This window comes from Rattus rattus, chromosome 2 (genome assembly GCF_011064425.1).
Source record: "Rattus rattus isolate New Zealand chromosome 2, Rrattus_CSIRO_v1, whole genome shotgun sequence".
Taxonomy (NCBI): Eukaryota; Metazoa; Chordata; class Mammalia; order Rodentia; family Muridae; genus Rattus; species Rattus rattus.
Window position 1 is genome coordinate 187,593,374 of NC_046155.1, and position 13,043 is coordinate 187,606,416.

The 13,043-nt window shown below is 45.6% G+C and overlaps 1 protein-coding gene and 1 pseudogene across 1 annotated transcript in view; one reads left to right on the top strand and one right to left on the bottom strand.

Moving 5' to 3' along the window:
* Pde10a (phosphodiesterase 10A) overlaps positions 1 to 13,043 on the top strand; it is a 228,422-nt gene that overhangs the window by 8,053 nt on the left and 207,326 nt on the right. The gene's annotated exons all lie outside the window — the stretch shown is intronic.
* On the bottom strand, positions 271 to 869 carry LOC116894762 (annotated as a pseudogene).

Sequence of the window (13,043 nt, forward strand, 5' to 3'; positions counted from 1 at the left end):
TCAGTTTCCATGACAATGTAGGAGCAAGAGGGTTTGGCTCACATTTGGAGGGTTCATTATGTCGTGGCAGGAAAGTGACAGTAGCAAGTAGGAGGGGCAGCTGGTCACATTGTTCACAGTGAAGAATGTTCAGCCGGCTTCCTCTACTATGGTATCACAAGTAGGGATTGTGCTGCCATTTTGGGGAGCGGGGCAAAGGCTTGTTTTATTTTAGTGACTGATCCACATGAGGCCACAGCCAGGCCGCTATGCACAGACATGAGGGAAGCTTTATTTCTTGGTCTCTTCCTCCTTGGACAGCGTCTTGAAGATCTCTTCTTAGTCTGGAAGTGCTCCTCCTCGAGCTCTCTTGCTTCGAACGGCGAGCCTCAGCCTGGTCAGCCAGTAGCTTCTGCAGGCCTCGTCTGCTTTCAGTTTGTGGATCTGCTCCACAAGAATCCGCTTGTTTTTGAATACATTCCCTTTGACCTTCAGGGACAGGCTGTGATACATATGGCGGTCCACCTTCTTAGATTCCTGGTGTCTCCTGAGAAGCCGGTACAGGATCCTCATCCTTCTCATCCATGTCACCTTCTCAGGCATCCAACTGTTGGCAGTATCCTTCTGCTTCCCTATGCCCATATGCCTGCCCTTCCATCGGGTCAATGTATTTTGCCAGCAGCGAGCCCAGGAACCGACAGCATAGGCTTCAGGATGATCAGCCCATCTTTGGTCAACTTTCTGATCTGCTGACAGGAGTTGGCATTGGCAATTTCATTGGTCTCATTGGGGTCCAACCAGACCTTCTTTTTACCACAGCGGAGGACACTAGAGGCACACCCGAGCATACTCATGGCTGTAGACACAGGAGCGAAAGGAGATGCTGCCATTTTTAAGGGTGAGTCTTGAGCCCCAAATTAACCTAATCAAGATGATCCCTCACAAACACGCCCAGAGGCCAACCTAATCTAAAAATCCTTCCATGGCTGATATTTGTGGAATCTTGTCTCTTGGGTGATCCCAGATTCTGTGAGGTTGGCAATAGCAACCATCAGAAAAGGCAAGCAGAGGGGTTTGCCATATATGCCCTGCTAACACTCATTGTACCTTCTGAGTCTGTGGTTGAGAAATCTGAAAGCTAAGGTACTGAGATGCCTCATTGGGTGTGTTGGGTGACTGACTGACAGTGACCACTTGGTTGGGGGTCATCTGGTTACATGCCCCCAGGCAGACACAGAAACTGGGAGGGAACTAATTCCACTCCTACTGATCTCAAGTTTTGAAATTTCCAGGGTTTGACCATGTTCTACTTCACCAGTTTAATTCCAGTTCCTCTCGTGGCATGGTCCACGTGCCCTACACCCTTCATTGTAAACCTCTCAAGGGTAGCTGCCATTTCTGTCCCTCTCCTGCCCCATCCTGTGCCTCTGGATGGATTCCTACAGTGTTAAAAAGCCCCCCTCCCTCATGGTCACACCTGTAATGTACTGTGTCCTCTGGAAGAGCAGCGTGGTCATAGTGACAGGGTGTCATCTTGTGTCACTGTGCTTCTGCGTCAGAGATTAGGATCCAGCCCTAGGGGGGGCAGTGATGATGTCTGCTCTCCAGAAAGCTCTCTGACGGCAATCTGGTAATGAGTTCTGGCTTCATCATGGGTTAAAAATTGCACCTGTGGGAAGGAGGTGAAGAAAGAGATGAGGGGTTATAGATGACCATTCTTCAAAAAGGTGCAGAACCTTTCCCTCCCCGAGTTTTCTTTGCTGTTCACTGCAGCTGGTGCACTTCCCTTTTGAGGCAGGGTGTCACCTGGGCTGCCTCAGGGCACACGCAAACTTTAAGACCTGACTCAAGGTAGCTTGATCTTGAAGGACTCATATACTCTTAAGAGAAAAATCCAGATATGAATTCAGCCCCACAGCCCTGAGCTGTCTTGCATATCTGGGATACCAGAGTATCCCATTTTTATATCTGCTGTTGTCCACACCCTTCTTTTCTAGATGTGGACTTCCCTGGTAATAAAGCTGTTTCCTTGACTTCTGTAGCCTCAGAAAGGACCCGACATGATATCAGAAAGAATATGGCCTCTGAGATTGTAGTGCCTGGTGTCTAGAGTGTACTGAGTTCTTCTGAAGAAATACAAAGAAAAACAACCATGGGCAGCCATGTCAGGGTGGTTGTAGTTGTTGTTGTTGTTATGAACCTAATCATAAAACAAAAGAAATATGCCTGGGTAATTCATAAATCTCAAAATTATGAGTTGACATCTGTCAGCTAATCCTGGGCGCCTGGTGCTCGCAAGCTTCTTCTTCCTGTGGAGAGTTGTGGCCAGGCGTCTGAACCCAGCAATGGTTATTCCTTAACAAATAGTATCCTTCTGTCCTGGCACACAGCAGTGAACATCCTCCTAGCTATTCTTTTTAAAAATGTGCACAAGGCATTTCAATAGGCCACCACGACCTGCAGGGTACAAGGCTTCCCCTTATCCACAGGTGAGTTGTGCCCAGGCCACTATGGCCATGTGAAACCATAGCAGGGCCCCGTGGCTTGGTGCTTTCCATCTCTGTTTAGCATCTGCCATATACCATGGCGACCATGCTTGCACTCTGAAGTGTGACAATAAAACTAGGAGAGATTTAGTTCCTTTGTATATATTCACGCTCAGTTTTGCTGGTAGACGGTTCATTCTTAACAAGGATCAGAACACCCCTCCCCCAGGAAAGAGTTGTTCTTCTTTCTCTATTAAGAACTTTCTTCTGTTTGTTTGTTTATATGAAGACAGCACTTTACGTTTCCCTTTTGTCTCCCTCCTATCTCTCTTCCTTCCTTCCTTCCTTTTCACATATCTGAATATCATGTATCCAACATGCTGTCCATGTACCTTGGAGTCATTACTCAAAATAAGTCACCTGAGTACCACCCCAGTGGTTTGATAGTAACTCAAGTCCATCTGATAACCAAGACAGCTGTTAAATAGGTAACAGTGCAGGTAGGTAGTGTGGAAAAAAATCTCCATGAGGAGATGTTCTTGTCTATGGTGAGATGGAGGGCAATGCCACACAATTTAATTATGTTGCTCAGAGTGGCACACACTTAACACGTATGAATTATTTCTTTATGGGATTTTTCCATTAAAAAAAAAAAAGCTGTCCTTCCTCAGCTGACCTCAGCTAACTGAAACCTTCAGAGCAAACCCACAAGTACTGAAAGGCAGGTATATCATGCAGAGGATCTCTGGCATGGGAAGTTGGTTATTCAGCAACTTCCAAACCTGCTCTGCCAACAGCCCTGGCCCAGTAAACACTCACCTCACTTGTTTGACCTCTGCTTATCTATATCTACAAAGCCAATAGAATGCCAGTTTCCTCTTCCATCCAAGAGAAAAAGTCACACAAGGGTGAAATGACAGCTTCTCTTCTGGAAGGTTCTAAGGCTCCTCATTATTGAAACCAGATGTAGAAGTTCAATCCAGTGGCCATTGAAGTGATTCTGTCTTTTCATGACTGTCAAGGTCTCTTCCAGTATTTTCATGTCCTTTCTTTGTTAAATGCACACATGTTTATATTAATTATATCCTCTGGGTGGATCAGCCCCTTCATTTTAAAATGTTCCTCTTTGTGCCTTCATGAAACATGGTTACAGTTTTTTATCTAGTCCAACAATCTATGCCATTTGATTGGATCTCTAGCCCATTTACAATTAGTGTAATTTATGTCTACCATTGGCTTTCTGCTTTCTGTGCCACTCATTATCGTTTGTTCATCTACTTCTCCTTTACTAATCTCTACATCATGGAGGGGTGATACCTTCTAAAGCAGATTTTTCAATTCATGAATGAGTTCCTAATTTCTTCTCATTGTCTGGTTTCAGATAGCCCCAGGTTCTGTTCTGTTAAATCACTTCTCAGATGTAAGATCACAAACAGGACTTCCTCTGTGTGGCTTCAGCCTGGGATACCTGTCTTCTCTTTGTACGCTGACCTTTTAGCAGGCTTCTGTGTACAAGTAGTATCCACTGGGGAAGACACCGGAATCTACTGCAGCATAATATGTCTATAGAGACAGAGGACTCAGTAGGCAGAACTCAGAGGCCCTGCTTCTGTGACTGCCTGCACCACAGCAGCCAAGAGCCTTTCGCCTAAGTATTGAAGACTCTTTTGATGTCTAGGGGAAGAATTCATGTCATTATTTTTTTACCTAACCCATGAGGAAATAACCTTCGTTTGTTTCATAGCAGAAAGATGAGAGATTAAAGGAGGGACTGAGTTCATGTTATGAGGCCAATGCATGAGAAGTTCAATAGAAACACTCTGAGGTACCCATGCTAAGGGCTGACAGAAACCAAATTCTCTCTCTCTCTCTCTCTCTCTCTCTCTCTCTCTCTCTCTCTCTCTCTCTCTCTCTCTCTCTCTCTCTGACAAAACATATGTAACACGGTTTGATATTGTCTCTGAGCTCTATCGAGGTGAGCTCATTCATGTTCTTATGCAACGGTCACCATCCATCATCCACACCAGGGTATTTCATCTCCCCAGCTGAACATCTGGTCCCATCAAACATTACCCACTGCCCCTCATTCCAGCCTTAGAGACAACCAGTCAGGTCTCCTCCTCCATAAACCACACTTAGTCTTATATAAGTAGAGTGTGGTTTATTTGTCTCTAAGTGCCCGGCTTATTCCTCTTAGCGCAGTGCTTTTAGTGTTCATGCCCACGTGGTGGACCCACTTGTTCATGTCCACTTGAATTGCAGTCTGGGGTAACCAACCTTCAGCATGGAGAACTTCTTTTGTTGGATTGGCCACCATCGGACATCTCTATTGTTTATCTTTTTGGTTTTTACTTTAGCTTTGTTGGATCTGGGTGACTAAGTCTTCCCCCTTGGCACTTTGTGCTTTCTCTGCTGATTTGAAGCCCCCAACTTCCGCTGAGAAGTCTGCTGCTGACTCCACTTCTGCTCCTCCACCATTTCTCTCCATGTCTCTGGGTTTAACCGTCTTCACCGACCTATCTTCCTGTCCTCTCTCATTTCATCATTCACAGAGTTGACTGAGTTCCCAGATTTACTTTTTTTAGTTAATTTGGAGCTTTTAGTCATTATTTTTATTTGAATTTTTCTCTGAAGCTCTGTTTGTTTGTTTTGGGTTTTTTGTTTTTGTTGTTGTTTTTGAGACAGGGTTTGTCTGTGTAGCCTGGGTGTCCAGGAACTTGATTTGTAGACCAGGCTAGCCTCCACCTCAGAGATCTGCCTCCCAAGTGTGGGGATCAAAGGAGCGTGTCACCATGCCTGCCTTTTCAGTTATTCTATTTTTTCTCTGTTTTCACCTGTTTAGTTTCTGTCAAACTCGATCATTCTCTTTTGCTTTAGCCCATGAGTTCTGCTGAGCTTTGACTCAGTTACTGTACTTTTTTATCTTGGTAATTATCACTTGTCTCCTTTGTGTAACTTCTACTTTATATATGGACATCTTTCTACTTGATGTTATAATGTTATCTAAGCTGTTCGTTATTTTGTGGTATATGCATGTGTGTGTGTGTGTGTCAGCTGCACACATGACAGTGTGCATCTGAGTGTACCATGCACATATCACATGGAGGCTAGAGTAAAATAGCAGGTTCCCACCTCGGTGCCTTGAGACAAAGTCTCTCACTGAACTGAGAGCTCAAATTTCTGTTCAGCTGGGTGGCCGGATCAGTTTGTTTTAGCTGTCTCTTACCATGTTGGGGTTACAGGCACACACAGCCCAGATAGGCTTCTATGTCAGTGCTGGGGATTTGAACTCAGGTCCTCAGATTTGCAGCAATGGGGATTTAAGCTCCAGGTCTCATAATTGTAAGGAAGTACTCATACCACTGAGCCATCTCCCTACCTAGCCCATTCTCCTTCTTAAGCCTTCTTTTCCTTAACCACACTTAGTCTTACATAAGTGATCTTGCTTTCTGCCACTCCTTCCAGCACATTTGTTATTGCTAGTGTACACGGTATATTCCACATTGATCTAACATTCAGGAACCCCCTGGAAGCAGACTCTGCCATCTGCTTGCTTTTGCACCTTACCCATCAGGATATCTTGCTTTCCTTTGTGTATTAATTATTCTTTGTTGGATATGGGACACTTTGGCTAATGTATAGCAGCCCTAAGTACCAGTCCTCTCTCTTCCCATGGCTTCTGTGATCACCACTTGCTGATTTATTTAGCTAATTGCTGGCTGTATTATTTCAAAGGAGATCTACCCTCCCCTGTTTGCACACTGGGTTATACTTCTGAAGCTGCTCATCAGGGAGGGACCACTTCCGGTGTGCTACTCTGGTGACGGCGGTGTGGTGGGACTCTCTTTTCTTTGTACATGACCACTGAGTCCTTTTAACTGCCTGGCTGGCTGATGGCTGGAATTGTTTTTCACAATCTCCTGGCAGTATAAGTTGCTTTATAAACAATCTGATCACGTTTTGGCTCCTTGGAGGGAATTTCTGAAGGGTCTGCATTTGATATTCTCTCAGCCCTCACGGTGGTTCTGCCTGCTGCGTCATTGCCCATGCTTGGATAATTGGATAGTGGGTACCCTGGTCCGTCCTTGGCTTGCCTCTCCTGATGCAGAACCATGTTTCTCACAGTTGGGAGCACTGACTAGGGCTATGGTGTGGGCTGTGTGTCATTCTCAAGGCTGAACCTGCGTCTGTAGTCTGAGCAGAAGAGGAGAGCCCCACCTTTTGAGTGGCCTTGGCCGAAGCTACAGGCATCTGGTGGGTAGAGTGTGTGTGTGTGTGTGTGTGTGAGAGAGAGAGAGAGACAGAGAGAGAGAGAGAGAGAGAGAGAGAGAGAGAGAGAGAGAGAGAGAGAGAGAGAGAGAGAGAGAAAGAGGTCCTACTACTGGTCCTGGAAGAAAGCCATCTTTCCTGAGTGTTCTTGATTTTATGGGAAAGAGCGCCCATGTTGAGCCTTGTCTGGGAGTTAGGGCTTCTATGACCTTAGCATGATGGAATAACAGATTTTAGTCTGAGGAAGAAAGAGGAAGCTTATGATCTTGGCTTGAGGGTAGCTTGTTCTTAGAGACCTGGGGAAAAAAGAGTCTGAGGGTGAGGCAGTCTTCGTATATTTTGGGGGTCAGTTTGGTTCTTATTCTCGATCTCCAGAGAGGGGTCTTATGTCTTTGGCTTGAGGAGGGGGAGCTTGTTGTTGGCCTGGGGGAGGGGAGCTTGTTGTTGGTTTCAGCCATTGATCTGCAGTCGTCCCCTCGCTGAGCTGAAGGCGGAGGACTGTCTCATGGAGTGGTGCTCTTATCCCACACTTCGCTAGATTTTTTTTGAATAAATGTTTTCTCCTTAGCTGTTTGCTTCCAGGACTGTTTCCAGAGCCTTTAAATGGATTTTTATTTCAATAGTTTCCACCGGTTCCACTGGGGAACTTGGCAAGGAGTTCCATACGCCGCCACGCAGGAAGTCAGCAAGTGACTCACGCCTCGCATTATGCATGGGTTTGTCTCCTGGAAAAAGTCTCATTCGTGTCTCTGTGTAGAAAAATTGTTCACTTTACCAGAGAATGCGTTACAGAAGTGTGGCTGTAAAATAAATGTAGTTTTCCATTGACTTCCTTTTTAGATAAACATGTTACCCTTGGGGGGGGTGAGAAGGAGGGGGAGCCCCATCATTGACTGTGCTGGAGGCTATGGAAACTCAAGGGAGTTGCCCAGTTGGTTAATACTGGTGCTGCTCTATGAGTACTTTGGTTCATGTCAGTGGTTTTGCTTGTTTTACTTGTGTTGTGTTTTAATTCTGCATCTTCTCTTTCCCACCTAAATTCCTTCCTCATTTGTTGCCTGTCCCTGGTAGTTCCAACAAAAGAAAACCTTCTTGGGTGAATACTTTTGACTCATAGAAGCCTACTGTTGGATAGGAGCTTGGGCTTTGTATGTTCTCTGAGGACGGTGGTGCAGATGAGGAAACTAGGGCCACAGAGGAGTGGCTTCCCCAGCGTTGCTCAGGTATAAGAAAGAGCAAGCAGGTCTCCTGCCTCACAGATCATTGCTGTGGAACACTTGGGGACTTGGAGGTGAAGGGCAGTGTTAGAATGTCAACCACAAATGTCCCCACGGATTCTTGTTTTGAGCATTTGGTATCCAGCTGGTTGTGCTAACTTGGGAGACTGGGGAAAATTTAGGAGAGGCCTCCCTAGAAGATGTGGGGGACTGACAGAAGGGTTCGCAGGTGTCTTTTGCCTGTTCCTTACCTGTCAATTGCTCCCTTCCTGTCAGCTGCTCCCTTCCTATCAGCCAGTGATTTAAAAATGCCCCTCCTTGACCTGTGCTCCCACCACTGTGATATCCTGTGACCCACTATGATATCTGGTGATCCACTATGATATCCTGTGACCCACTATGATATCCTGTGATCCAATGTGATATCTTGTGATCTACTGTGATATCCCATGATCCACTGTGATATCCTGCAATCTACTGTGATATCTCGTGATCCACTGTGATATCCTGCAATCTACTGTGATATCCCATGATCCAATGTGATATCTTGTGATCTACTATGATATCCCATGATCCAATGCGATATCTTGTGATCTACTGTGATATCCCATGATCCACTGTGATATCCTGCAATCTACTGTGATATCTCGTGATCCACTGTACTATCCCGTGATCTACTGTGATTTATTGCCTGTCACTCAGCCTAAGTGTGCGGCTGAGTGACAATAGACAGAGTCCTGGGAACTCTGAGCCCAAATAAATTTTTCCTTCCTTTTAGTTCCTGGCAGGTATTAGATCACAGTGACGAGAAACATGTCTATAGACGATACCTCTGCCAACTTCTGTGGCTCATGGATTCTGTTCCTCAAGCCACCCCCTTCCTTCCCAGCCTTGCAGATCGATCTTTCTTATATTGTGTTACATAGCAACCTGAACATGGTTTAAGTATTGGACTGGAGGTGGCGGGTGTGAGTTTGACTAATATATTCCCTCCTGTGATTGGTGCATTCGTCTTTGTAAGTGATGGGACAGACCCAAGTGCTAATTCCCCAAAAGGAAGGCCTTCAATGGATGAAGCAGAATTAGTTTGGATTGGGTTATGTTTAGTGTGTCTTGAGTTATACATCACTAACATGTTTGTACCCAGTTATGTCATGATTTTGTGTAACATTTTGATTTTTATCTACTAAAGGTATTTACTTGAAACTAGAAGTCATGATTTTGGGGGTTGGGGGAGACTTTAAAGATGGCTTAGAGCATTGATGGGAAGAATGGAAGACATCTGCCTCCTAGTTGACTCCATCTTGCTGAAAGCCATGCATGCTTTGGTACTCAGCATGGCAGACTGTAGCAAGACAAGACATCCTTGTCATAGTTGGGCAGTGTAGTCCAAGAGCAGCAGAATCTCTAGGGAGGACAAAGTCAGAGTCTGGTTTGATTGTGTCCTCTGTTGACTGAGCCTTTGGTCACGTCTGCTACTTTGACAGCAGGCAGCACTCTGGACCTGGCGGCAGACATATTGCTACCCTAAACAGGACCCTGGTAGGCAGGGTTAGTGGCACTGGGGAAGTGTTGTCTGTAGCTATGGACACTTTATCAGCAACCCCTGATAGTCTCATTTTACCCATCAGGATGAACTTGAGCGGGTCATTCCTGCACCTCTTGGTGCCCGCAAAGAGGTGCACAGTCATTTGTGCTGAGATGTGAGAAATGCAATTTGTCTGTTAGGTTAGCGAGTATCTCTCAGATACATACACTCCTATATCCTAATGCTTAATATGCCTTAAGCCACAGCTACAGTGAATAATAGAGAACCACAGTGACCTTGAGGAGTAGTAGATGTCCTTTCCTGCCGTTCATATTCTTTGGATAGGGTGAAAGGCTTGAGACAGACTCTCACTAAATAGCCCTGACTGGCTTAGAACTCACTATATAGACCATGTGTAGGTTTTGAAGTCCCAGGGATATGCCTCTCTCCCTGCCTCCCAAGCGCTGGGGTTAGAGGTATGTGCCACCGTGTCCAGTGATCCTCAATTTCTAACACTTCTTAGACAAATCATTTCATCCCATAGCCCCAGAGCCAATATGAACAAATGTCTGAACCACGTCTATAGACATGATATAGAAATCAAGAATGAACTCCCATCAATGAAGCCAGTGAGCCCATATGTCACTGCCTAGTACTTAAACAAGAGGACATGATGATGCCTAAAATTGAACAGCTCACGTAGAAGCTGACAGATCCTTCACACCACTGATGGCTACATAGACCTATTGTGTCATCTCTGTGTGTAGCAGGTGCGGGAGGGGCAGCTTTGTGCTAAATGCAAATGCTTTGGCCATATCCAGTCCATGCACATTGTGGATTTGTTTGAAGCCTGGAGATAAACCACGGCTTCTACTGCTCCTGTGTGCGTTAGATGACACCTTTCTTCCACATGAGAGTCTTTATTGTATTAGAAACTGGCAGAAGACTGGATACTATATGACCAAAAAATGTCTAGGTAGCTCCTAATTGTCACTTTCCGCCTAAACACATCTGTCACCCATGGTGGGCAGGGCTGGCTCTGCTCTGTATATTGTCACTGCCAGGGAAATGACCTCTGGCTGAGGGTTGGAGGAGAAACTCAGCTGCTGACAGAGTGTAGCCCCTTGGGGTTTGGACACAGGCAGGCAGAGAGGACAGAGGCCCAGAAGCTGACTTTCACAGCATCTTATACCGGTGAATGAAGATGGCCACTGTACCAGTGACCAAGAGGCTGAGGTCATGGTGGTGGAGACATCTGCTAGAGTGTCAGTCATGTAGCTACATCCTTTCCAGATACTGAAAGACTTGAAAAGGCTTCCGCTTCTTTCTTTACCCTCAGCAGCGGCAAGCCAAGCCCTCGGCCGATGTCATCGCATCTGGTATGGTCAGACTGAACATAAGGTCTGAGCATGCTCCCTCGGCCCTTCAGGGTCCTCTTTAGTTTCGCCACAGCTCTCTGAAGCTGCTGCTTATCAGTGAATCTGGTACTAACGGATTATCTTCTCACCTCAATGTCCCCTACCTTGCTGTCATTAGGGTGGCTCCTTGAACTGTTACAGGGACCAAATCTATATCTGAGGGTGGGCTGTTATTAACAAGGCACCTTTTAAAAGAATCTCTTTTAAGTTTCAGAGCATAAGCATCTATTCAGGAGATGATTCATTGTAAAGGCTTCAAGAGATGACACAAGCTGTCTGCTTATCTGTTCATTGAGCACGCATCCAAAGAGAATAAGGGAGCCAATTAAAATTTATTAATTCACTAAGCACCCAGTGCTTGCTTTAAAAGCACAGATAAAATGATTTTTTAAAAAAAAATCAAAAAGACCTGTGCAGTTCTAACCCCCCCGCCCCCGCCTCAGGTAAGCTAATGGAACAGGATGCGTGTGGCTGGGCCACTTCAGAGCTGTATGTAAGAGCAGGGTTGGGGGGCCAGGTTCAGAGGCTGGCCTGCGGTGGGGGCTCAGAGAAGAGCTTCTAGGGATATTTGAAGGAGGCAGATATATTTTGTAAGGATCATCCAACAGCATAGAGAGCACATACACACATGCATACACACACACACACAATACACATTCTGTATGTGTGTGTATGAATGTGTATATGCATGTATGTGTGTATGTGTTTTGTGTGTATGACTGTGTTTGTATGAATGTATATGTATATGTATGTATATATGTGTGTGACTGTGCTTGCACGTGTGTATATGTGTATGACTGCATATGAATGTGTCAATGTGTGAATGTGTTTGTATATGGGTACATGTGTATGGGTATATTATGCACATAGGTATATGTCTGTGTGTATGTAAGTATATATGTGTGTGTATGAGTATGTGTGTATGTATATGCATATGGCTGTATATACATGTCTGTGTGTGAGTATATATGTGTACATGTATATGGGTATATGAGTGTATGTGTGTGAGTGTGTGTGAGTGTGTGTATGTGTGTGGTGTATATATGAGTGTGTGTGTGTGTGTGTGTGTTGGAAAGTAAGACTTCCTTTATACAACTGTGAGGGCTGAGAAGCCCTATGATCTGTATTCTGAGAGTTGGAGACTTAAAGAAGCGAATGGCTAGAGAATTCATGCCAGCGTGGAGGTTGAGCCGAGTTAATGATGTTAGGGAGAACATCTGCTCCCCTCAGGAGATGGGATCGAGGATTCAGATGTTAATCCCATCTTGGAATTCCACAAACTCACCTAGAGTTCAGTTTGACCATATATCTGGTGAGCCCACAACGCAGTTGAACTGACCCATGGAATCATCATGCCAGGTTAAGGGAGGAGGGGGCAGAATGCAGTGACTCAGAAGGGCTGAGGGGAGTGTCTAGAGACACACTCAGGGAACCAAGAGCAGTTCTGAATAGTTGAGAGCCCTATTTATTGGGAGTTAAGGCTGGAGCGCTTCCCAAAATCCTCTGAAGCACGCTGAAGGGCTTGTACTTGGCCCAGGAGCACCACGAGCTTCACAGGGTTTTCATCATGAAGTGTCATGGTCAGAGTGTTCATTTCACTGGGTTGGTGTATGTACGCTATCCCGTGAGGTCAAGGGAAGCAGATCCCAGGCCAGTAAGAACAGCAGCAGTCCCCAAGAGGTGCTTGTAAACATCACAGAGAAATGGCCCAAAGAATGGTGGCTGAGCAGTCCAACGTTGAAGACAGTCCATTTCCTATTGGAAGGAAACCATGTAGAGGCAAGCAGGCCATTTTATGGGCAGTTAGTCATCCCAGCAGAGTGGCTGACTGGGGCTTGGGCCAAAGCTACTCAGCACTGATGTGAAGTGGGAGGTGGTGGTACACAGAGAGACGTGGAGCGGGGAGCAGTGGCGGGGGTGTGGAGGGGAGAGCTTCAGCATGAAAAGCCTCAGCTTGCCATGTGACCAAAGGGGAGATTAGAACACGTTTTGCATGCCTTTATGAATTAAGCTATCATAGGTTAAATGTATAGGAAAGAGGAGGTCAATGCTATCTATGGCTTCCACTGAAGAACTGAGACACATCCCTGTGTGTAAGAAGACATTGCACAGTCTCCAGACATCGATTGCATGCTGAGCACCAGAG